The following is a 24,010-nucleotide window of genomic DNA, read 5'->3' on the forward strand; positions in this document are numbered from 1 at the left end:
CAGGAGGAGTTTCTGGAGGAAATCCGGGAGGATTCGTCCATAAATTTCCACTGTGATTTCTCCACAGATTACTTCAAAATTTTCTGAAGGTATACACTCAATTCTGTTTTTACGCGATTGATGCGTCCAAAGGTCATTATTTTTACACGATTTGTCCTTTCGCAAATGACCAAAATCACGTAAAAAAGAGTCATGTAACTTCGAGAAAATCGTGTAAAAAAGTCGTGCAAAATAAAATCACGTAAAAAAAAAGTCGTTTTTTTTTCTCTATGAATTCGTCCAGAAATTCCTGCTAGTAGGTCTCCGGTAAAATCTCCCAAAGTTCATTCAGAAATTCCAGCAATGATTTCTCCAGAAATACTTCAAGAGATTTTTTTCTGTGATTACTAGAGAAATCCTTGAAGAACTCCATAAAGGAATCACAGGAAGATTTTTTTTAAGAATCTCAGGAAGAATCCCAAGAGAAATTCCTGGATAAATCGTCAGAAAATATCTGGAGGAATCCAAGTAGATTTTTTGAAGGAATCCTGAGCAGTTCCAAGAGGATTTTGCCAGGAAATCCTCATGAAGGATTTCCTAATGCATTTGTTTAGAAATGCTTCCAGAGCTATGCTTCCACCAGAAATTCGTCGTTACAGCTCCTTCAGGGATTACACCAATGATTTCTTCAGGAATTCTTCTCTAAATTCTTCTAAGTAAGCCTGCTGTAATTTCTTTAGAAATTTTACTTCTGACTAAATCAATGGAATCCTCCAATGAATGCCGGCTGGGATTCCTCCATGAATTTCTTTCGTGAAACCTTTAGAGATTGCTTTTTGTGATTCCTCCAAGAATTTCTCTTAGATGTTCTCTCGGAATAATATCGCAGCATTATTCCTACGGAAATTTCTGGTGAAATAAAATCGTTACAACATTTAGTTTATCGGTTAAATCACCTTAGCGCAGTTTTCGTTTTTTCACTATGAATGCAGTGAACGAGCAGAAACCCGCTTCATGTAAACACACTTTAGTGTCAAAATAATACTTTTAAATGTTTCCAATGAGCGTTTTGACATGGTAACAATACATTAGTGTTGTATTGGTGAAATTGAAGGGAAATTGTCATATCATTCAATAATAATATGGAAGTAATGAAAAAATATTCGAAGGCACACGGTGAATGGCGCCTTGACGGTATTTTTCCAGAGATTCCTTCAGCGATTCTTTCAAGGTTATTTTTTTGAATTTCTTCCGGAGCTATTTTCGAAATTCCTTCACGTATTTCTCCAAGTGTTCCCTTACAAAATTCCCACAAGGGTTCATCTGGAATTCCGCAGAAATTTCTAACTGAAATCATCCAGGTTTCTTTTTCGGGATGCTTCTAGGATTTTTCCGCGATTTCTTCCGGGATTTCTCCTGTAGTTTTCACCTAAATGAATTCAAAAGGGAATTTCAACCGATATTTGTACAGGAATTCCTTCCGGGACTCTACCACAAATTTAATTTAGGATTCTTTCAGGTTTCTTTTCCGGGATCTTTTCGGGATTGCTTCTGAGATTCCTACAGGAGTTCTTCCTGTGATTTTCCCAGAAATTTAAACAAAGCTTACTGCATGAATTGCTTCCGAGAATTTTCCAAGAACTCCTTTCGGAATATCCCCAGGGGTTCCTTTTAACATTCTTCCATTAATTTCTTCCGGAGTTCATTCAGAGATTCCTTAAGAAATTGCTTTCGGGATTTCTCCAATTTTTTTTTTTTTTTTTGAAAGGTTGAATGGTTCAGGAATTCCTTCCAGGATTCCTACAGGAATCTATTCCGAGATTCCTCGAGGAAATTTTACAGATTCCTACAGGAGTTCCTTCTTGGTTTCTTCCAGCATGTTTAAAATTATGTCCACAACTCTAAAAGAACTTTGAAGCACCTCTCCGGCATTTTTCTCCATTTGAAAGTAATTTTTCCGGCTTTTATGTGAAATTCCTTATGAGTTTCAGAAATTTTTTTCAGGGACTCTTCCAGGATTCTCTTCTGTTTTTTGCCAAGATTCCTCCAGGAATTAATTTCAGGATTCGCCCAGCAATTCTATCTGGGATTCCTGCAGGAATTCCTTTCACGATTTTTCCAGGATTTTTTAGGATTACTTCAGGAGTGATTTTCGGCCAGGGTTCCTGATTTCCACTTTTCATCTTCTTCCACATTCGAAGACAGTCAGCAGCGAACGGTTGTCGCTTTAGTTCGTGTGTATGTTTGTCAGCGACGACAGCAAACTCCAGCGAACGGTGGGAAGCCACACTTGGAAATTACTCATTCGTCCACATTCGCATCGCAAGCGAATACGATTCGTGAGTGATGCGATTGATATTGTGCATACGAATTTTCGATGTTTTCGAATTATTTTCTTTGCTAATCTAGCATTTCAGCAACAATACAGTAAAAATGTGTGCATTACATGCAAAAAATCTCTTCTACTTATGATAATAGCCGCTTCGATCGCTCACCAGCATTCTTCACCATTCGCCATTCATTCATTCGCGTGCGATCCAGACTGCGACGAATGGCAACGAATATTCATGTCAAGCAGCTGGCTCATCGCTTCCCACTGGTGATGGGGTTGCGTGTTTGATCACGCCGATCCGTTTGCTGCTTCTTTCTCGATTCGCTTCAGCAAAGAGGAGTGAATATGAATGGAGTGAGGCGAATATACCGATCCTTGTTTTCGGCATTTCACCACGATTATATTTCGAGAATCCACTAAGAATTTCTTCAGAGATTTTGAGATTATGTCACAATTCAAAAAGAACCTAGAAGCATCATTCCGGCATTTTTTTTAACTCTGATCCACTAGGAATTATTTCCGAGATTCCTTCATATTTTTTTCCAGGATTCCTGCAGGAATAACTTTCAGCATTCATCCAGGATTTTTTGTAGGATTCCTCCAGGAATGCTTTCCGACATTACTCCAGGAATTCCTACAGGGATTTATTCCGAGACTCCTCCAGAGTATCTACAGAGATTCCTACAGGATTTTTAGGATTATGTCACAAATCTACATGAACTTTGCATCTTAGAAGGGAAATATTCTGGAAACATGCCAGAACTTTCCAATGATTTCTAAATATAATGAAATCATTTCTTTGAAGTATCTTGCAAATACCCTAGCAGGTCTGCAGGTTCGTTCAATCCTTATTGTTTCATTGAACATGTTTTGAAATATTTACCTCAATCAATTAGATTGAGCCACCTTCAACAAACCTAAAGTAACACATATTGTCGCAGAAAAAAAGAGCCTCAAAAAAAGAGAAATCGAAACACCACTTACCTCCTTGGCGATTTGGTCGAGCGCTTGATCTTCGGCATTGATTCGCGAGTTTCCACGACGCCTTCCCACAGCGCCGGGACTGTCCATCGTATCGCTTCCGGTCGTCAACTTGTCGAACAGCAACAACCACGCGTACTACACCTAATAGGACTGCTACTCCGCCTCCTCCTCCTCCTCCGTACCGTTGTCCACTCCGATCCTCGATCAGTCACCCAACCGCCGTTCGTGATCAGTCGGTCAGATCGAACCGGCGATTCTGACACGTACTGAAACTTTTCGTTTTTTTTTTCTTCCTTCGGTTCACACTATGTACACAGCTTGACCTTCGGAGTTTCCTCAATTCTCTCACTGAAGGCGCTTCCTTTGGAACGCACTTATTTTCCTTTCGGGAAAACCAATTCACAATCACTTACACATATAAACTTAAAATGCAACAACGTATCAACATTCGATTTTTTTTTCTTTGAATAAATACAAATGAAATGCAATATCGCACGGATTAAATCACAGAAGAAGTGTGTTCAAACTATCGAGCCCAGCTGGGTTGAGTGGTTTGAGTGATGCTCCGGAGATTGAGATTCGTGGTAGAGGCTCATTGCGCGATCATTCTCACGTGGTAATTTAATTAGCTAGCTTGAGATTCGAAACAATTTGGTCGGTGGTGAGCAGCCCGTTGGACCAAAGGTGCCACTGCGGTGGTGGTGTAGCCTACTGGTAGTGCACTGCTCACTGACTGCCACGGTCGATGACGACGATGATGATGATGGTCGTGATGTGTCAGAGTGGTGGTCGTGATTGTTGGCGTTTCGGTATTGTTGTTGATGATGTTGGGGACGGTTGGAGGTGTTGTTGTTGTTGTTGGTGGTGTGGGGCCACAACGCGAGATGGAGTTCCAGGACATATATGGAAAAAATCAGAGAAGAAAGAAAATACACACATTAAACATTCAACGGTTTGGGTAATACAGTACAGTCGTAGCAAACGCCACCATCGTGGTAGGGGGAGGTCGTATCCATATGGCACTTCATTTATGGTAAGGTAAGATTAGAGTTTCTCAAACGAAGGGTCACGATGTATTGATAGTAGATTTCAAGAACTGTTGAACGGGAAATAAAGATTGGCATATATGTGATGATGGTGATATATTGACATACACAAAACATTGGAATAACAAACGACTTAAATGTTTTGCACACAAAAAACAGCAATCAAGAGTAAATATTCTAACTCCTATAGGTAGCATATGAAGATTGTGGAGGCAAATATCCGAAAAAAAGGTTGTTGAATAAGATGCCCGGCAGATGAACTGAATCGCTAATTGTTCTCGTAAGTACATCAAATCATACTCATACTCATCTTCCGATAAATAACAAACATACCTATGAGCTTATTGTGTTCCTCCAGCATTGAAGTAGGTAACATCTCAAGCTACAAGTAGTGCTAGGGTAATTCGCCTCTTGTTGAACACTACCGAAATGATCAACAGTTTCTGAAAAGCTTTTTATCGGGGTTTTGACCCCATTCCCGGCACTACAGGTAAACAAAATTGTACATTACCGTAAACCGGGGTCAAATTGATCTCCGGGTCGAAATTGATTAGACGTTTTTCTGTTCGATAAAGCATACTTTTAATGGTTTCCTTGCAAGTATCGTGCTGTTCGAATCTGATACTAAACAATATTTCTAAGGATTCTATTTCAGATATGTTTTATCTAACAGAAAAATGTCTGATCAATTTCGACCCGGAGATCAATTTGACCCCGGTTTACGGTACCTAAATTCACAACGAAACGACCGTTTTCGTTCACTTTTTCCATCTGAATCAGATACCTTATTGCGTGAACTTGTTGTTAACAGTGACTGTTGTGAAGATTTTCTGCCGGAAAGCTGATTTTGAACGAGTTTACTGCACCCAGTCCAGCGCCAATTCCCGGCATCAGTGCCGAGCTTCCGGCAAAATTAAATGGGACATCACTTCGGCACCCATCTTTGTGCCGACGAAGTACATTCATCTGCGTGTAATAGTTGTTTTCAGCACTTGTGCGGCTTCAGAGTGAACGTATAGCTCATTGACTATGGCTTTCGGTGCGAAAATGTTGCGGGAGATGATTATCTACGGAAGTGCGTTTGGAAAATATGCGGCAAGTGATATTTTGATTTATTTGGCAGTGAGGTGTCGGAAATTGACGCGGATGCTCAAGTAGTTTAAAAGATTGGATCTTAAGTAGTTTTCGCTCAATGTAAACGGCTCATATAGATGCGTATACCTGACTGCCAGTATCGTGGAATCGATTTTGTTACAAAATTATAAAGGCTTTTCAATAAAAAAATGACAGTCTTGCACACGAAAAACTGTATCATTCTTAAAATTTAATAAATTAATTATTTTATTCATTAATTGGGATTTCAAGCTATTTCAGGGTTTCAGATGACATCAGGAGTACTCCCCCTGGAACGCCCCTGAAACTGTTTAAAACCGAACACTCCTAGAACGACCCTCAAACCACTTGGGATCCCCTTGAAACGCCTCTGAAACATCGTGGAACACACCTAAAATCACTCAAAATTCCCTGGAATAGTCCTGAAACCCATTGAAAACACGTAGAACGCTCCTAAAACTCCTTAAATCCCTTGAAAAACCCCTAGAATGCCGCTGAAAACTTCTGAAACACCATGGAACACCCACAAAGACTCCCTGTAACACCCCATGAATGCGCCCCCAACCTCCTGAAAGCTGGAACACCCCTGAAACGCCTCTGAAACACCATAAAGCCCTATAGAAGGTCTCTAAAACCCCATGGAACACCTCTGGAACGCTTCTGAAACCCCATGAAGCCCAAGGAACGCCACTGAAACACCCCTGGAACACTCCTGGGACTCCAAGAAAGCCTATTGACAACTCTTTGAAGGCTCCTGAAATCCCCTGGAAAACCTGTGAAAGCCGCTGTAATGCAAGTGGGACCTCCTTAACTCCATGGAACACCCCTGGAACGCACTGGAAACCCCTTGAAAACCCTTGGTATTCAATTAATACGCCCAGGTTCACCATCATAATCATGCTTTTTGAAACACTTTTCGAACTCGCAACAGCAGAACTCGTCTTATTGAACCGTGCTCCAATGTCGATAATCAACAATCAACAATACCAACCGTTATGTGCCCCTCACAATGCATACGTTTGCGTGTGCGTGACAGTAGTTTGACAGATTTCCTATGGGAAAACTGTCAAAAAACGCAAACCTCGACGGAACGGACGCTATGTGTTCCAGGTTTTACAATAGCTGTTTGAGCAATACATTGGAAAATTGTGCTGTTGAAAATTGGAGAGTGGCGCAGCATGGGGATCTTATTTATCTATCGAAGGATATATAAAAATTTCCGTGAGAATATGTTATCGGATCTACAAGCGTAACTAGGGGTCTATCGCTGTATTACTAATAAGGGTTGAATAGGCTCTCCAATTTCCTCCTCAAATCACCTGAAACTTTTGAAACCCCTTTGAGGCTCCCATGAAAGCCGCCTGAAACTCCCTACAACTACCTGATACCGCGCGAAACGTCTTGAAAACCTTGAAACCTCTCCGTAAATAGCTTGAAAACCCATTAAAATCCTTCGAAAATTTCCTGAAACTCCCTCAAAAAAATTGTGAAAGGTCTTGAAACGCTGTAAATTCCCTCTGAAAACCCACTGAAACTTTTATAAAAGCACCCTAAAGCTCTGAAAATTTTCAAAAAATCTCAAAAGGCCCCTGAAACACCTCTAAGCTTCTTGAAATTTTCTTGAAGGCCCAATAACACCTGGAAACTTTTAGTAACCCCCTGAAACTTCCTACAAACCCCTGAAGTGAGACGACTCGAAGTGCCTTGAAACCTCTCTTGAAGCACATTGAAGCCACTCTGAAAACTCCTTGAAACTTCGTTGAAGGCCGTCTCCCCTGAAAAGTCTTGGAGCACCTCGAAACCCGTTTGAAAGAAAGCTTCTCGAAACGCCTTTGGAAGCCTCCTTAAACCCCCTGAAAGCTTTCGTTGGACCCCCTGAAAGCCTCCTTAAACCCCCTCAAGCCACTGAAACGTCTTGAAACGACTAAAAACGTCTTTGAAAGACCTCAAAAATACTCTGAAAACCATCAGAACCTTCTTCAAATCCCCTAAAAGCTCCTGAAACGTATTGAATCGACTTAAAGTCCCTTGAAACGATTTTATACCCCTCTGAAAACCAGTGCTGAAAACCCCTTGAAACCCCTTTGACTCCCCATGAAACTGCCTTGAAAAGTCACCTAAAATCCCCCCTAATAATTTATCAGAAATCCCATTCTAGCCCCTGAACCGATTTGAAAAATCTTGAAACTTCTCTGAAACAACCTTAAACTTTTCTTCGGAAACCCCTCTGAAAATGTCTTAAAAATGTCTTAAAAGCTCCCCATAACCCAATGAAACGTTTTGAAACACCTCTTCTTTCTTTTTCTGACTCGACGTTTCAACTGGACCATGGCCAGCCTCTCTTAACTTAGTGTTATTTGAGCACTTCCACAGTTATTAACCCGGGAGCGGTCGCGTCGTGTACTGAGTACACGCACTATGAAAAATGCACGCATGTGGTACACAGCGTGAGCACGGCGTCGCTGCAGGTAGTCAAAGATGCGACTGCTCGAAGGTTAATTGAAGGGCTTTCTTTGCCTGCTATTGCATGAGTTGGTGAATTTTGAGGCAAGCACAATGACTCACTATGCCCAGGAAGTCCAGATTTTTTCCCCGGCCGGAACGGGAATCGAACCCACCATCTCCAGTGGCAATCCAAAGCCTTACCACTAGACTAACTAGAAAAACGCCTCTGAAGCTCCCGTAAAACCTCCTGAAATCTTCTGAAACGTCTTGAAATCACTGCACAATGGTTCAAGGACCAACAAGTGGAAACAATAATAACTCAAAAAGCATCCAAGATAGAGCCTTTATGTCTTCCGAATTAGGAATATTATTCCGCAAGCTGTCACTCCGGGAAATGTGATATCACCCGAATAATCTAAAATAAATCCAATGAATTTCAACAAACTAGACTACCCAAGTAACAATTATACTTTTGTGGCAATCCTGAAGTAATTTCTAAGATTGATTAATAAAACTTAGCAATAAAGCTTTTTGTTCTGCAAATCCGAGATTAAATAGGCATAAAATATCCATAAGACTAATCTGGCCCACTCCTCAGGAGATCTCCAAGGCTGCTTTTGAAGACTGCTTTGAAACTAGTTGTATTTATGTACTTACACTGATGATTGATTATAAGAACTTCATAAAACTTTAACAAGACTAGCTTGAGGCATGTTGATCTTTTAGCTGTCTTTCTCAAAAGTGCTAATAGTGCATAATAAATGAAATCTTTTACCTAAGCACTATGCAGATGCGAACTAGTTTTGTGTCATGGATGAAATGTTAAATGAACTGCGAATTAATTTTCATCTAATTGAAATGGCTAAAACATTAAAATTGCCTGACAGATCATTGATGACAGGGAATCAAAATTTTCCGTGCCGTACTCACTTTGTCGTTGATATGACACCCAAAACATACGAAAATAACAAAGCGCCTCGAAAATAATATCATTCATCAATATACGAAGACATAAATTTCCTATAAAAACAAAAGTCTACGACACTTTTTCAATTCTTTCTAAGCATGGCTGCCGTTCCAAGCGAACAAAACTCATGCAGCCGCCATCAATTTTTATTACCTTTAATCCAAACCACCTCAAAACAATGATAGAACCAAGTCGCCTTGCATGAAATCTACAACATTTATTGAAGATTGTTTTTACTAGTGATAATCTTAAGGCAGATTTGTTCGTCTTAAATGAAACTTATTCGTTTTATTCAAGAGTAACAGCCTTTGACAATTGTTTGTTTACCTTTTTGGAGCTAAAAAAGTTGTTTCTGTACATTTTGCGTCAGGAAGTGCCAATTATGTTATAGTTTCGTGTATTTAATTAGTGCATTACTAAAATTTACTAGTATTACACTATTTAGCATAAGCATGCGAAGGGTCACAGTAAGTATCCATTTCATTTTTGATTCAAGTTGCTGTGGCCTTAACTGGCTGAAGGTTGGACGACAGCAGCAAGCTACTCGCATTTTTGTTTGGCTATAAAATGAATATTTCGTCGATATGATTACTTTTGAGCACCAAAACGGCTAAATTAACAGTGAGCAAAAATGTTTGAGGTTTATATTAGCATAAGAAAGCCAATTTGTTGCATAATTTATTATTTGAAATAATAAGATAGTTCGTTGTTTTTTTATTCCGCTTAGTTCTTGTTCCAGGGTAGAGGCTCTAGCTCAAGAATTGAAAGCTTTAAGAAGTTTTTAAAGGAGAACAACTCAGATGAATTGTACTTTAATAAACGAAGCATAAACTTTTAATAAAACTTGTTGATGTTATGTGTTGAAAATAACTTCAAATACATCTTAAAACTTATTATAAGATTAAATGCCTTAGTGAATCAAGTTGTTTTATGCGCGATTTTCATAATCAACTTGAAGAAAACTTAAAAACCGCATATGAACGGAGATTTTTTCTCTTGGTAAAAACAACTATAAATGTTTCATGAATTCTTCATGCTATGATAAAGCTTCCATAAAAATAAACAAATCTAAAAGGAATTTAAATTGTTACTTGGGTAGGGTAGCTGTATTTAGCATGGTTTCGATCCACAGAAAGCTTCATCGTAGCATATCCCAGAAACATGCCTGTATTCTTTCTGAAAACTTCCTGAAAGCTCAGAAAGCTGTTTCTAATGCCCACTGAAACCCCGAAAACGTCTTAAAACCTCTCTGAATCTCCTTTGAAACTCGCTTTAAAGCTCCCTAAGCACTCTTAAGCTCCAGGAACTCATTCGGGAAAATTTCTGAAAGTATCTTAAAAGCCCTCTGGAGCTTCCACCATCACAAAAGTCTCTCTGAAACTCCTATGAAATTTAGAATTAGGGTGACCACTCAATTTCAGTTTTGGAATTCCCGTCTTTTTTCCGGTACGATTTTTCAACTTTTCCCAGTTTTTCAAAATGAACCTTTTCTCGGAGTATGTAACACTCAACCCTCGTTTTACATAAAAAATAAGTACAAAATCACTTTAAAAAATGCAATTAACTAATAAATACTAGCACATTTGCTCAACAATTCATACTTTAGTACGATTTAAGCTGAAAGTTATTAAATTATAAGTAATCATGAGATTAAAGATTTTTTAAGCTTTTCGTTTTTGTCAATTCTAACTTGTAGCTTGTTTTTTTAGACGGCAATGAAGAAGTATTGTAACAGTCCGTATAACAACGAAAACTTTATTTACAAATTCACGATTAACAACTATCTATCATTTGCTATCATCCAACATCATAATCATTTAACACTGATTGCTCTGCAGTCCCATCTGGATCGTTTAGGTCGCTATCGGTCTCCGTCGATTCCATCTCATCGTGAGAGAGAGTAAATGCCTTCCTTGATGTAAACCGAGGATCAGGGTTGAAGCCAGACGTTGTCGTTTCAGTATATTTATTGAATGGTGTATTTACATATACAGCTGTGTTCATAAAAAATAGCAGTGAGAGCCGTTTTCCATACAAAATGGCCAACTTTGACATGCTGCAACTTTGTTCTCCTATGAGTCATTGAGCTGTGTTTGTTCTGATTTTTTTTTAATTTGACAAACAATTTTAAAAATTTTAAATTTGTACATTAGCTTGTAATCAAGGCGGAAACTGTTCGAATAGCGTGCGAAAATATTTCTTGCTTCTTCAAGGTAAAGCTACCTTTTAATTTATTTACACTGCTATTATTTTGAACAATTTCACATAGTGTTTAACTTTTTTCCACATGCTTAGAAAATTCTCAGATTTTGCTATAACAATATTCACCATATTTGTAGTTCGCTGTCAAATTTTCAGCTCAATCCCTCATAGGAGAAAAAAGTTACAGCATGCCAAAGTTGACCATTTTGTATGGAAAACGGCTTTCACTGCTATTTTTATGAACACAGCTGTATGTAATTATAAAAGGCTGAATCTATAATACAAGGGTGGCCCAAGCTTATATAAAAAAACATAAAATTCGAAAAATGCCAAGTCTAGGTGGCGTTTTTCGAATTATATGCTTTTTACGTAATTACGTAATCACGTGCTTGCCTCCTGTAATATATGAAGTTTCGATCCTATCTTTCTTACAACTTTGAACAACTATTTTTATGCAAAAAAAAGCGTTTCCGAAAAATACCTGAACAATATTTTCTGAAAATTATGTGAAATCAGTGTTTCAACGATATCTCCGCCAATACTCAATCGATTTCAATGAAAATTTTATGGTATTAGCTACACATAATATACTATTCATGGTCATTCATGATAAAACAATTTGCTGCCATAACACTCGATTTGCAGCTGCAGCGCTTCAACGTCGGTCACGTCCAACGCTCGCCACATCACGCTCCACCTGGTCCGCCCATCGTGCTCTCTGCGCTCCACGCCTTCTTGTACCAACCGGATGGTTAGCAAACACCAACTTTGCAGGGTTGTTATCCGGCATTCATGCAACACGCCCTGCCCATCGTATTCTTCCAGCTTCAGTCACTTTCAGAATGTTGAGTTCACCGTAGAGTACAGCGAGCTCGTGGTTCATCCTTCTCCGCCACACACCGTTCTCCTGCACGCCGCCGAAGATAGTCCTTAACACGCGTCGCTCAAAAAAGTGCTTGTAGGTCCTCCTCGAGCATCGTGCATGTCTCGTGTCCTTAGAGAACCACCGGTCTTATTAGCGTTTTGTCATAGTACATTTGGTGAGTCTTTTTTGACCGCAATTCTTCTGGAGCCCGTAGTAGGCACGACTACCACTGATGATGCGCATTCGTATTTCGCGGTTCACGTTATTGTCAGCCGTCAGCAAGGAACCGAGGTAGACGAATTCTTCTACCACCTCGAAAGTATCCCCGTCTATCGTAGCATTGCTGCCAAGGCTTGTCCTGTATCGTTCAGTCCCCCTACCAGCATGTACTTCGCACGGCGTGTATATGGGAAAAGTTTATAACAAAAAAATAGGCATCGTCAAATTTTTCGCTATTCAAAAATAGAGGCTTTCAGCTTTCATTTGCAGGGTCCCTCAAAAAAATCCACCGAGGGATCCCGAACAACTTTTTCAGAATACTGGTTTTCCCCATACAAAATGCACGGTTCGAAATTAATCCCTATTTCTACTTAACAAACATACCCAATTTTTGTATGAAAAAGTTCCCCCGATGGAATATTTCGATGTTGGGCTTGAATGAAAGCTGGTAGCGTCAACTTTCACGTAGCGTAAAAATTAGCGATGCCCATTTTTTTGTAATAAATTTGTTCTACCAGACACACCGTGCTTCGTCTTAGCCGCATTCACCACCAGTTCGACATTTGCTGCTTCACGTTTCAGGCGGGTGTACAGTTCTGCCACCGTTTCAAATGTTCTAGCAATAATATCCATATCATCCGCAAATCAGACAAATTGGCCGGATTTCGTGAAGATCGTACCCCGGCTGTTTAGCCCGGCTCGTCGCATAACACCTTCCATGGCGATGTTGAATAGTAGGCAGGAAAGTCCATCACCTTGTCGCAGTCCCGGGCGAGATTCGAATGAACTGGATAGTTCACCCGAAATCCTTACGCTGATCTGCACACCGTCCATCGTTGCTCTTATCAGTCTGGTAAGTTTCCCGGAAAAGCTGTTCTCGTTCATGATTGTCCATAGCTCTGTGCGGTCAATACTGTCGTATGTCGCTTTGAAGTCGATGAACAGGTGGTGCGTTGGGACCTGGTATTCACGGCATTTCTGGAGGATTAGCCGTACGGTGAAGATGTGGTCCGTTGTCGATCGGCCGTCGATGAAACCGGCTTGGTAACTTCCCACGAACTCATTTACTTTAGGTGGAAGACGACGGACGATGATCTAGGATAGCACTTTGTAGGCGGCATTTAAAATGATGATCGCTCAAAAGTTCTTACACATTAACTTGTCGTCTTTCTTGTGGATGGGACAGATTATCTCTTCCTTCCACTCCTCCGGTAGCTGTTCGGTTTCTCAGATCTTGACTACTAACTGGTGCTGACAGGTGCCCAAGTTTTTCGGGCTCATCTTGATAAGTTCTGCTGCAATACCAGCCGCTATGTTGTTTTTGAGCTGGTGGATGGCATCCTTAACTTCCCTCAGCATGGGAATTGGATCGTTCCCGTCCTCTGATGCGCCAACATAGTCATATCCTCCGCTGCCTTGATCCTCCGTGCCTACATTATTTTCGCCATTCGGGCGCTCGTCGAAGTGCTGCTTCCACCTTTCGATTACCTCACGTTTGTCTGTCAGGTGGCTCCCGTCCTTATCCCTGCAGACTTCGGCATGCGGCACGTAGTTCCATTTCCTCGCACTCCGCTTCTTCCAGGTGGCGCTTTTTCTCCCGGAAGAGACGGATCTGCAGCTTCCGCTTCTCTCTGTATCGCTCCACATTCTGTCGGGTTCCATGCTGCAGCATTACCGCCCGCGCTGCGTCCTTCTCCTCCAGAACCGCTCTGCACTCCTCGTCGAACCAATCGTTTCGTCAACTCCGTTCTACGTACCCGATAGTGCTCTCGGCTGCGTTGTTGATGGCTGCTTTGACCTGCTTATAAAACCAGTAGTGTATGATGGACTTCTATCTTGAAGTAATACAGTCGACTCTCAATGTCTCGATATTGAATGGACCAACGAGGTATGGAGATATTGAATTGAAGAGTCAACTTGTAAAGAACACTAGATTGGAAAAAAGTCCGTAACTAGGAAAAATTGACAACAAACAGGCGTGTTTTGCACCTAGGAAACAAGGTCTAGCCTGTGAAAATAGGCATATCGACATATAGAGAGGCAAATTGGAACAAAAATGAACGGGATCGCATCGAGATAGAGAGCTGTTGAAGAAAAATGTATGCAGATTGAAGGGACCGATTAAACCATCGATATAGGGATCGAAATATCGAGATATAGAACATCGAGACATAGAGAGTCGACTGTATCTGAAAAAAACATGAGGGTCGCACGGCCTACCATGTTTGAGAACCCCTGCCACCATAAGAAGACATCTTCTTCTATCGAAATTTTGCTCAAACCAGCAAGAGACCTACTATTTCTGCGCACAACCCGATTTAATCACAACAAGTAGCAGTCGCCGTGACGACGCCGCCGCCGACGACGACTAGAAAAGTGCGAATACGGTATGCAAATCACATATCGCCATCACTGACCGCCTCAAACCGCGCACTAGGCCAGCGAGCAGGAGTAGTAATAATGGCAATGGGCAAGATACTTGCACCACTCACTCACTCCCTAGCCGGGCACTGCACGTCGTTCCAATCTGCTAGCGACGACGCGGATTCGAATGCAGGCAAAAATTGCATCCAAGCACAGTAGCGCGAGTGACACACAGAAAGTGCCCGAATGCCAGCCAGTCAGTCAGCCGGCATCACGGGCAGTGCAGAAGTTGTTCGTGTGCGGCCAATGATTTCCACGAAACCATAAATGGGAAGGAATTCGAGATGGGATTTTTTTTTTTTACTTTTATCAGCGATTGATGAGATTCGGTGTGGTGGGAGACGCGGGCGCTGACGAAGTGATTTGGAGGTACGCCACTATTTTGGGACTGGGGGGATGTTGTTATGCAACTGGTTATTACCTACCGTGGGGATAACACACTTGCGAGGGGTATTCAAATTGATTTCAAGGCAATGACACCTTAAACGGATGCTTTCAAAACAGTTGCGTGCTGTAGGAAACTTCGTAAGTTTCTACACTTGATTACAAACATGTAAGCAGTAGAAGATACATATAGAAAAGAATCAGATAACCGATCAGATAACAGTCCTTGAAAAACAGCCAATTATTAAAAGAAGGATGAATCACAGATTGAAGATTAAGAACATTGACCACTAGACAACTCATAAACACTACTACTAGAAAGAACTGACAATTGCATACTAAGAAACAAACAATTAAGATGGTGATGGCAATATGATCGCCAACCAATTATGTAAATGTATGGTTAGCTAGAAAGTTATACCTGTGTGACAGAGAGGGCATGGTTTGATTCCCAATATCCTTTCGGACTAATGTTCATTCAGCCTGATGATCATCCAACCTGGTTGCACCGATTCATTGTCAGGATCAAGGTTATTATATATTGTAAGGTTGAGCATGACATTTAGTTAGTGCTACCTTACACTATATAATAACCTTGGTCAGAATTTGGGAAGCCAAATAGCTACCGGAGGAATGGAAGAAAAGAGGCATCTGCCCCATCCACAAGAAAGTCGACCATGTGAGAGCTTCCGAGCTATCACCATTTCACCGCCTACATAATTCTATTCCAGATCACCATACGCAGTCTGTCACCAAGACCGAATTAGCTCGTGGCAAGTTATCAAGCCGGCTTCATCGACAGCCGGTCGACAACGAACCAGACCTACACCGTACGGCAAATTATCGAGAAAAGCCGTGAACACCAGGTCCCAACGCATCACCTGTTCATCGACTTCAAGGCGTCATATAGCAGTATCGACCGCACCGAGCTATGGAAAATCATGGACGGAAATGGCTTTCCTGGAGAACTTTTTTTTATCTGTATTAACGAGATTTTTAGCCCTAGGCTAGTACATCTTGGAACCCACGCTTTACTTCCCTTCCGAAGGAAGAACTCACATTTTGCGAGTTTGTCGAGAATGGGATTCGATCCCAGGTCCTCGGCGTGATAGTCAAGTGTTCTAACCATCATACCAAGTCCGCTCCACACCCCCCCCCCCCCCCCCCCCCCGGCTTAGGGACTGTTGTGAGATTCCCGACTCGGTAGAGCGAGCAGCAAAAGCGGAAGGGCACAGACACTGGATGGCTATTGCACCAACAAATACAAAAGGCATAGTCTCATTTAATATACATGTATTGAGGAATGTTTCATGGTATCCTACACTTCTCCCTACTATTGACCTAACTGTGTCTTACTGGATACATCGATTTGCTTAAGATTAGGGGTACTCACGGTACCATGGCCACACTCTCCATCGTCACACATATTGCCAGCTGGCGGCTCGCCGGTCGAACACTATCCGGCGGTTCGTGCTTCTTCCTGCCGTACCACACCGTCCACTGTGCCGGAGCCGTGTGGGTCTTCTCGTCCTTTTGCCAGCCAGTTGGAAACAATCCCTTCGACTTACGTCACGGTACACCCAAGTCGGTTGAGCCATGGGGTGCGCTCCGGGTCGGCTTTTCTGACGTCACAGTGCTACACCATTCAACCAGTCCGGATTGGGCCGTTCTTCGTATGCTCACGTCGCTCCACTTGAAATCGCCCACCGGTGGTGCGCTAGGCCGACAGGCTCCTTCCAATGCCCGCTGACTTCAATGGATCCGGAGGTGAATACCCACCGACCCGTGGATTCCGTTTCCGATGACAGACGAAGTTATCCAGACGGATGGTACGCGCGCGGCCTTGGGTCCGCTGCAGCTTTCTGGCGACGCGCACGCTCCGGACGATGGCCACTGCCGGATTCCGGTGGCCTCGCTGATAGCTTCGCTAATGGCAAAATCCGTTCAACATCAAAACCCTGTGGAGGCACTTATGATTAGCCGGATCATCACTATTTCCTTCCACTGATAACTTACCCAGTTGGGGTTCGATGGGTCTTCCGTTGTTGCGTTTCCTCTCCGCTTCGGATGTGTGCCGAGCCTTCGCTTTTTGCCAGCCGATCGTGGGGATTGAGAACACGCTGGGTTGGGAGAAGTTTATAGGTTAGGTGGGTTTACAGTTGGTGGTGTCTGCCCTGCCAGAAATACTGTCATTACCTCTAGCTGCTTCTCGGTGTTTCGCCTGCTGTTTTGTTGCCGGTTAGCTGCTCTACGTTTGGCCGCTCTTCCGCACGTTCCCTAATCGGTGTACGATCCGTGGAAACCATTAATCACTGTTTCAAAAAAGTTACCTTTGGGATTCTGAAGTTCCTCTACTGCGGTTCAATTGGCGTCCACGAGGAATTATTTCCGGATGCCTCCCGCGACAAACGCCCGCGAACTGCACGTGAGAAATGGTGCCGTGTGATGACCTGGCAGAAACTTCTCGATGGCGATCTGGCGCTTTTGTGTTTGTGACGGTGATTTATGCGGCGACGCGGTGCAGCAACGCGTTGGTTTGACTGACAGCAGCAACATTCGTTGTCGGCATAAGCATTTGTCGGTGTAATTGGTTCGATTCAATTCGGCAGTTGGCGTGCGCGATTGAGTGGGCATTGTTTGTGGGATCTTATGCTTTCAACTTATCTAGACGTATGCCAATTCGCAACCAAAATAACTAAAACGTAACAGGACAAAACGTCGAATGCCAAAAGGTCGAATGCCAAAACGTCGAAAGGGACAAAACGTCGAAAGGACAAAACGTCGAAAACGAGCAATCTCAGCAAATAGTGAGTTCTTCATTCTTTTAAAGCATACTCATTCTTTCACTTGTATCTGACAACTAGTTCAGAGGGGAGCCTTCCTGAGGCTCCCTGAAACAAGACCTCAGAGTCGGCATGTTTCTTGACCAGTTCGTCGCGGGTAGGGATTTTCGCACTGTCGTATATAAAAACTCACATTAGTCACGTTAAGTGAATTACGGAGAAGGACAGCCGTAGGGCCCATATAGCCGAGGCGGTAAACGCACGGGTATTCAGCATGACCATGCTGAGGGTGACGGGTTCGATTCCCGGTCGGTCCAGGATCTTTTCGTAAAGGAAATTTCCTTGACTTCCTTGGGCATAGAGTATCTTCGTGCCTGCCACACGATATACACATGCAGAATGGTCATTGGCAGAGGAAGCTCTCAGTTAAAAACTGTGGAAGTGCTCATAGAACACTAAGCTGAGAAGCAGGCTTTGTCCCAGTGAGGATGTTACGCCAAGAAGAAGAAGAAGACAGCCGTAACAAAACCAGACGCCCTTGAAGGAATAATGCGCCCGATGATCGCCATCGCCACCCTAAAGGTGCCAGAGATCCGGCTGACGATAGCTAGAGGCCGCCATCGTAGCCACCCTGAAGGAAGTTATGGTGTAATGATGAAAATTTGTGGAAGGTGCCTCTGACATTGTGCCACTCGCAGTGTTAATTAGTTCGTCATCCTGCCATCTTGGTGGATCTACCGTATCGCCAACCCTCTCAGGCTATCAACAGGATTAAATCGATCCACACAAAATCTAAAAAAAAATCCACACTGAACTGCGAACAGTTACACACTTTTCGACGTTTTGTCCTTTCGACGTTTTGTCCATTCGACGTTTTGTCCTTTCAACGTTTTGGCATTCGACGTTTTGTCTTTCGACGTTTTGTCACCCATTAAACCCCCCCCCCCCCCCCCTGGAAAACTGATTAGACTTATTAAAGCAAGAATGAACGGTGTGCAAAACTGCGCAAGGATTTTGGGTGAACTATCCAGTTCATTCGAATCTCACCGGCGACGGCGACAAGGTGACGGACTCTCAACATCGTTCTGGAAGGTCCAATGCGACAAGCCAAGCTCAACAGCCGGGGTACGATTTTTCACGAAATCCATTCAAACTGTGTGCTTTGCGGACATTTTCAACCGTGGCAGAGCCTAAAACACGAAGCGGTAATGGTGGTGGAAGGACACGATGGGCAGGGTATGTTGTAAGAATGCCGGAGAACTGCCTGCAAAGTTGATGGTCGCTACTGATCCGGATGGCACAAGAAGGCGTGGGACGCAGAGAGCAAGATGGGCGAACCAGGTGGAGCGTTGGGCGTGACCGAGAATTATTCTGAGGCTAGTTCTGGAGTATTCTGAAGAGTTTTAGAAATATTTCTGCGTATTTCAAGGGAAATTATGAACCCTGCACATAGCTTCTGGAGGATTTCAGAGGCGGTTCAGGAAGCTTCAGGGGGATTTTTTTGGGACTTAAACGGACTCCTTGGGGCTTCACGGGGTTTCACCGGGATTTAAGATAAGTTTCTGGGAGTCTGGTGAGGTTTAAGGCGCTTCAAGACGTTCCACAGCAAATGTTGGGTTTCAGGAGACTTCAGGAGAATTTACATGGGCTATTGAGGGGTTTAAGAAGACTTTCAGATGGAGTTTAAGGCATTTTATGAGAATTCAACGGGGTTTTTTCGGGTCTTTGGGAGCTTCAGGATATTTTAAGAGGAAAATACAGAGTTATTAGGGGGTTTCTGAATGGTTTCACAGCGTTTCAAGGTCAGTGTGTGAATTCCAGGAGGTTTCATTGGGCTTTGAAACATTTTGTGAAAAGTTTACAGCGGTTTTTAATGGATTTTAAGAAGGATTGGTTCCAGGGGGTTTCAGAGGGCTTCAGGAGAGTTTAAGAAAAGTTGACGTAAGTTTCCGACAGGTTTGAAAGTGTTTCAAGGGCAAGCCCAGAACCCTAAACCCCAGAATTTTTAGAAGTTTCTGGTGGTTTAGAGGGGCTTCAAGGCGCTTCATGGAGTTTCGGTAAGTTTAAGGAGGCGTCAGGAGAGTTCAAGAGTAGATGAGTCTTAGAGGACCTTCAGAACCCCCTCAGTCTTCCAGAGGTTTCAGGTAGGGTATAAGGGTCTTCAAAGTGTTTTAGGGCGTTTAGGGGGGCTTCAGAGAAGATAAAGTTACGGGGCCTTACGGGATTAAAGAATGGTATCAAAACGTTTCAGTAGGTTTGCGGGAACATCCGGGGGCCTTATAGGAGGACTTCTACTTCTCTACGTCTTCACTGGGACTTGACCTGCCTTCCTTCAACTTAGTAATCTTTGAGCACTTCTACAGTTATTAATAGAATTACCTGCCATTGCATGAATTTGTATATTGTGCGAGAAGTACAATGATACACTATGCCCAGGGAGTCGAGAAAATTTAGCTGGTAGTGCAGCCTGGGCACTGTTGTCCTTCTGACTTCAGCTAGATTGAGGAGGTACGATCCGAGTGTCTGTTCACCAAGGAGGTGCGGCTCAAACAGCGTCTGTTCTGGCATCCAGCGGCTGAGTAAGAAACGCTGCACTACGCCCAGCTAGATCCAAGGTGGTAGCCCCATCAGCGTGGTCGTCCCAGTGTTGGTTGGGACGTTAAACAGAACTGGCACGATGGCCCTCCGGCGAGACAGGAGTGTTGGCGTAGGCCAAATAAGCCACCCGTAAAAATCCCCATTGCGAATAACATAGGAGAAAATACGACTCGATACAATCGGCAAAGACCCACGCGACGAAATAAGGACTACGATTGGAAACTTGGAACATGGAATTGCAAGTCACTAGGTTTCGCAGGATGTGACAGGATAATCTACGACGAACTACATCCCCGCAACTTCGACATCGTGGCGTTGCAGGAACTTTGTTGGACTGGACAGAAAGTGTGGAAAAGCGGGCATCGAGCGGCTACCTTCTACCAAAGCTGTGGCACCACCAATGAACTGGGAACAGGATTTATAGTGTTGGGCAAGATGCGACAACGTGTGATCGGGTGGCAGCCGATCAACGCAAGGATGTGCATGTTGAGAGTTAAGGGCCGTTTCTTCAACTACAGCATCATCAACGTCCACTGCCCACACGAAGGGAGACCCGATGACGAGAAAGAAGCGTTCTACGCGCAGTTAGAGCAAACATACGATGGTTGCTCGCCGCGTGACGTGAAAATCGTTGTCGGCGACATGAACGCGCAGGTAGGAAGGGAGGAAATGTACAGACCGGTAATCGGGCGAAACAGCCTGCACGCCGTATCGAATGATAACGGCCAGCGATGCGTAAACTTTGCAGCCTCCCGTGGTATGGTAGTCCGAAGCACCTTCTTCCCCCGCAAAGATATCCACAAAGCCACCTGGAGATCACCCGACCATCAAACAGAAAACCAAATCGACCACGTTCTAATCGACGGTAAATTCTTCTCAGATATAACCAACGTCCGCACATACCGCAGTGCGAATATAGATTCGGATCACTACTTAGTCGCTGTATGCATGCGCTCAAAACTTTCGACAGTTATCACCACGCGTCGAAGTCGAACGCCGCGGCTCAACATCGAGCAACTTCGTAACGTAGAAGTGGCTCAAGACTACGCGCAGCAGTTAGCAGTGGCCCTACCAACGGAAGAGCAGCTTGGCGCAGCTACACTTGAAGATGGCTGGAGGGACATCCGATCCGCCATAGGTAGTACCTCGGCTACAGCACTAGGTTTCGCGACTCCGAATCACAGAAACGACTGGTACGACGGCGAATGTGAACAGTTGAAAAAAGAGAAGAATGCAGCATGGGCGAGAATGCTGCAACACCGTACGAGAGCGAATGAGGCACGTTACAAACAGGCGCGGAACAGGCAGAACTCAGTCTTCCGGATGAAGAAGCGCCAGCAGGAAGAACGAGATCGCGAAGCGATGGAAGAGCTGTACCGCGCTAAGGAAACACGAAAGTTCTACGAGAAGCTGAACCGCTCGCGCAGAGGCTTTGTGCCACAAGCCGACATGTGCCGAGATAATCACGGGAACATTCTCACGAGCGAGCGTGAGGTGGTCGAGAGGTGGCGGCAGCATTACGATGAGCACCTCAATGGCGACGTTGCAAGTACCGAAGGTGGCGTGGTAACAGATCTAGGAGTACGTGCACAGGACGAAAGACTTCCGGCCCCTGACCTTCAAGAGATTGAGGAGGAGGTTGGCCGGTTGAAAAACAACAAAGCCGCTGGAGCAGATCAACTACCAAGCGAGCTTCTAAAATACGGTGGAGAAGCACTGGTGAGAGCACTACACTGGGTCATTACCAAGATTTGGGAGGAGGAAGTATTACCGGAGGAATGGATGGAAGGTATCGTGTGTCCCATCTACAAAAAGGGCGACAAGTTGGATTGCGGGAACTACCGCGCGATCACACTACTGAGCGCTGCCTACAAAATACTCTCTCAAATTTTATGCCGCCGTCTATCACCGATTGCAAGAGAGTTCGTGGGGCAATATCAGGCTGGATTTATGGGTGAACGCGCTACAACGGACCAGATGTTCGCCATCCGCCAGGTGTTGCAGAAATGCCGCGAATACAACGTGCCCACACATCACTTGTTCATCGATTTCAAATCGGCGTATGATACAATCGATCGAGAACAGCTATGGCAGATTATGCACGAATACGGATTCCCGGATAAACTGATACGGTTGATCAAGGCGACGATGGATCGAGTGATGTGCGTAGTTCGAGTATCAGGGACACTCTCGAGTCCCTTCGAATCTCGCAGAGGGCTACGGCAAGGTGATGGTCTTTCGTGCTTGCTGTTCAACATTGCTTTGGAGGGTGTAATAAGAAGAGCGGGGATAAACACGAGTGGGACGATTTTCGCGAAGTCCGTTCAGCTGCTTGGTTTCGCCGACGATATTGATATTATTGCTCGTAAATTTGAGACGATGGCGGAAACGTACATTCGACTAAAGAGTGAAGCCAGGCGAATCGGATTAGTCATTAATGTGTCGAAGACAAAGTACATGATGGCGAAGGGCTCCAGGGAGGAATCACCGCGCCCGCCACCCCGAATTCATATCGACGGTGATGAAATCGAGGCGGTTGAAGAATTCGTGTACGTGCAGAGGACCAACGCGCCCTTGGAGTTTTCGAACGGAAGGTGTTGCGTACCATCTACGGCGGAGTGCAGATGGAAGACGGGACTTGGAGAAGGCGAATGAACCACGAGCTGCATCAGCTGCTGGGAGAACCAACCATCGTCCATACCGCGAAAATCGGGAGGCTACGGTGGGCGGGTCACGTCATCAGGATGTCGGATAGCAACCCGACTAAAATGGTTCTCGAGAGTCATCCGACCGGTACAAGAAGACGTGGAGCGCAGCGAGCTAGGTGGGTCGACCAAGTGGAGGACGATCTGCGGACCCTACGCAGAGTGCGGAACTGGAGACAAACATCCATGGACCGAGTGGAATGGAGGCGGCTCCTATGTACAGCAGAGGCCACCCCGGCCTTAGCCTGACCGGTAAGTAAGTATAACCTCACCTCCTAATCTGTAAACGGCTATAAATAAATAAAGCTTTAAATTTAAGTAATGCTACTTCAAAATATCCAAATAGAATTTACCGAGATGGATTTTAACTAATTTGATGTTCCAGTATATTAGAAGAAGCAAAACTCTAAGACGAAAGAAAAGGCCTTTGGAAAAATGACCTCATGACAATTGACTGGATACCGAAAATCATTGACATTCCCATAATATAGGAATAAAGATTTTTAGGATATTTTTTTTCAAAATGTATTGTCTTAAAGTAAAAAACGAAAATAATGAAAAAAAAACGAATTATGGGGGGTCTGACTGTACAAAATAGAATCTCTTGATCAACCGAAAACTTTATCGATAACAGCATATTTTTTGTGCTTCTTTTGGTCATTCCTCCAAGAACGTTCATCAGGAGATTGCAACAGTTTTTTTTTAATTCCCTCTAGGAATTTTATCTGTCGATTTTGGAATCTTTCAGGAATTTCTGGTAGGAATTCCTCCTGAAGCTCCAACCGAAGTTTTCTTTAGAAATTCTTTATGGAGATTACTCCCATAAATTCTTCTGATGATTCCTCCAAAAGCTTCTACTGGAGATTTCTCTAGAAGCTATAACTGTGAATTACAATCTAGACAATCCCACAGGAACTCCTTCTGTAGATTCAAACGCTCCCTTAGGGAGGATTCCTACAAGCGT

At 43.6% G+C, this 24,010-nt stretch overlaps 1 protein-coding gene across 1 annotated transcript in view; it reads right to left on the reverse strand.

The window, feature by feature from the left end:
* LOC109402218 (leucine-rich repeat flightless-interacting protein 2) overlaps positions 1 to 24,010 on the reverse strand; it is a 445,842-nt gene that overhangs the window by 389,634 nt on the left and 32,198 nt on the right. Inside the window, exon 2 of the mRNA XM_062845229.1 lies at positions 3,296 to 4,028. The gene's annotated coding sequence lies outside the window, so the exon portion shown is untranslated. The remainder of the gene's footprint in view (positions 1 to 3,295; positions 4,029 to 24,010) is intronic.

The sequence above is a fragment of the Aedes albopictus genome, chromosome 1, assembly GCF_035046485.1.
Source record: "Aedes albopictus strain Foshan chromosome 1, AalbF5, whole genome shotgun sequence".
NCBI lineage: Eukaryota > Metazoa > Arthropoda > Insecta > Diptera > Culicidae > Aedes > Aedes albopictus.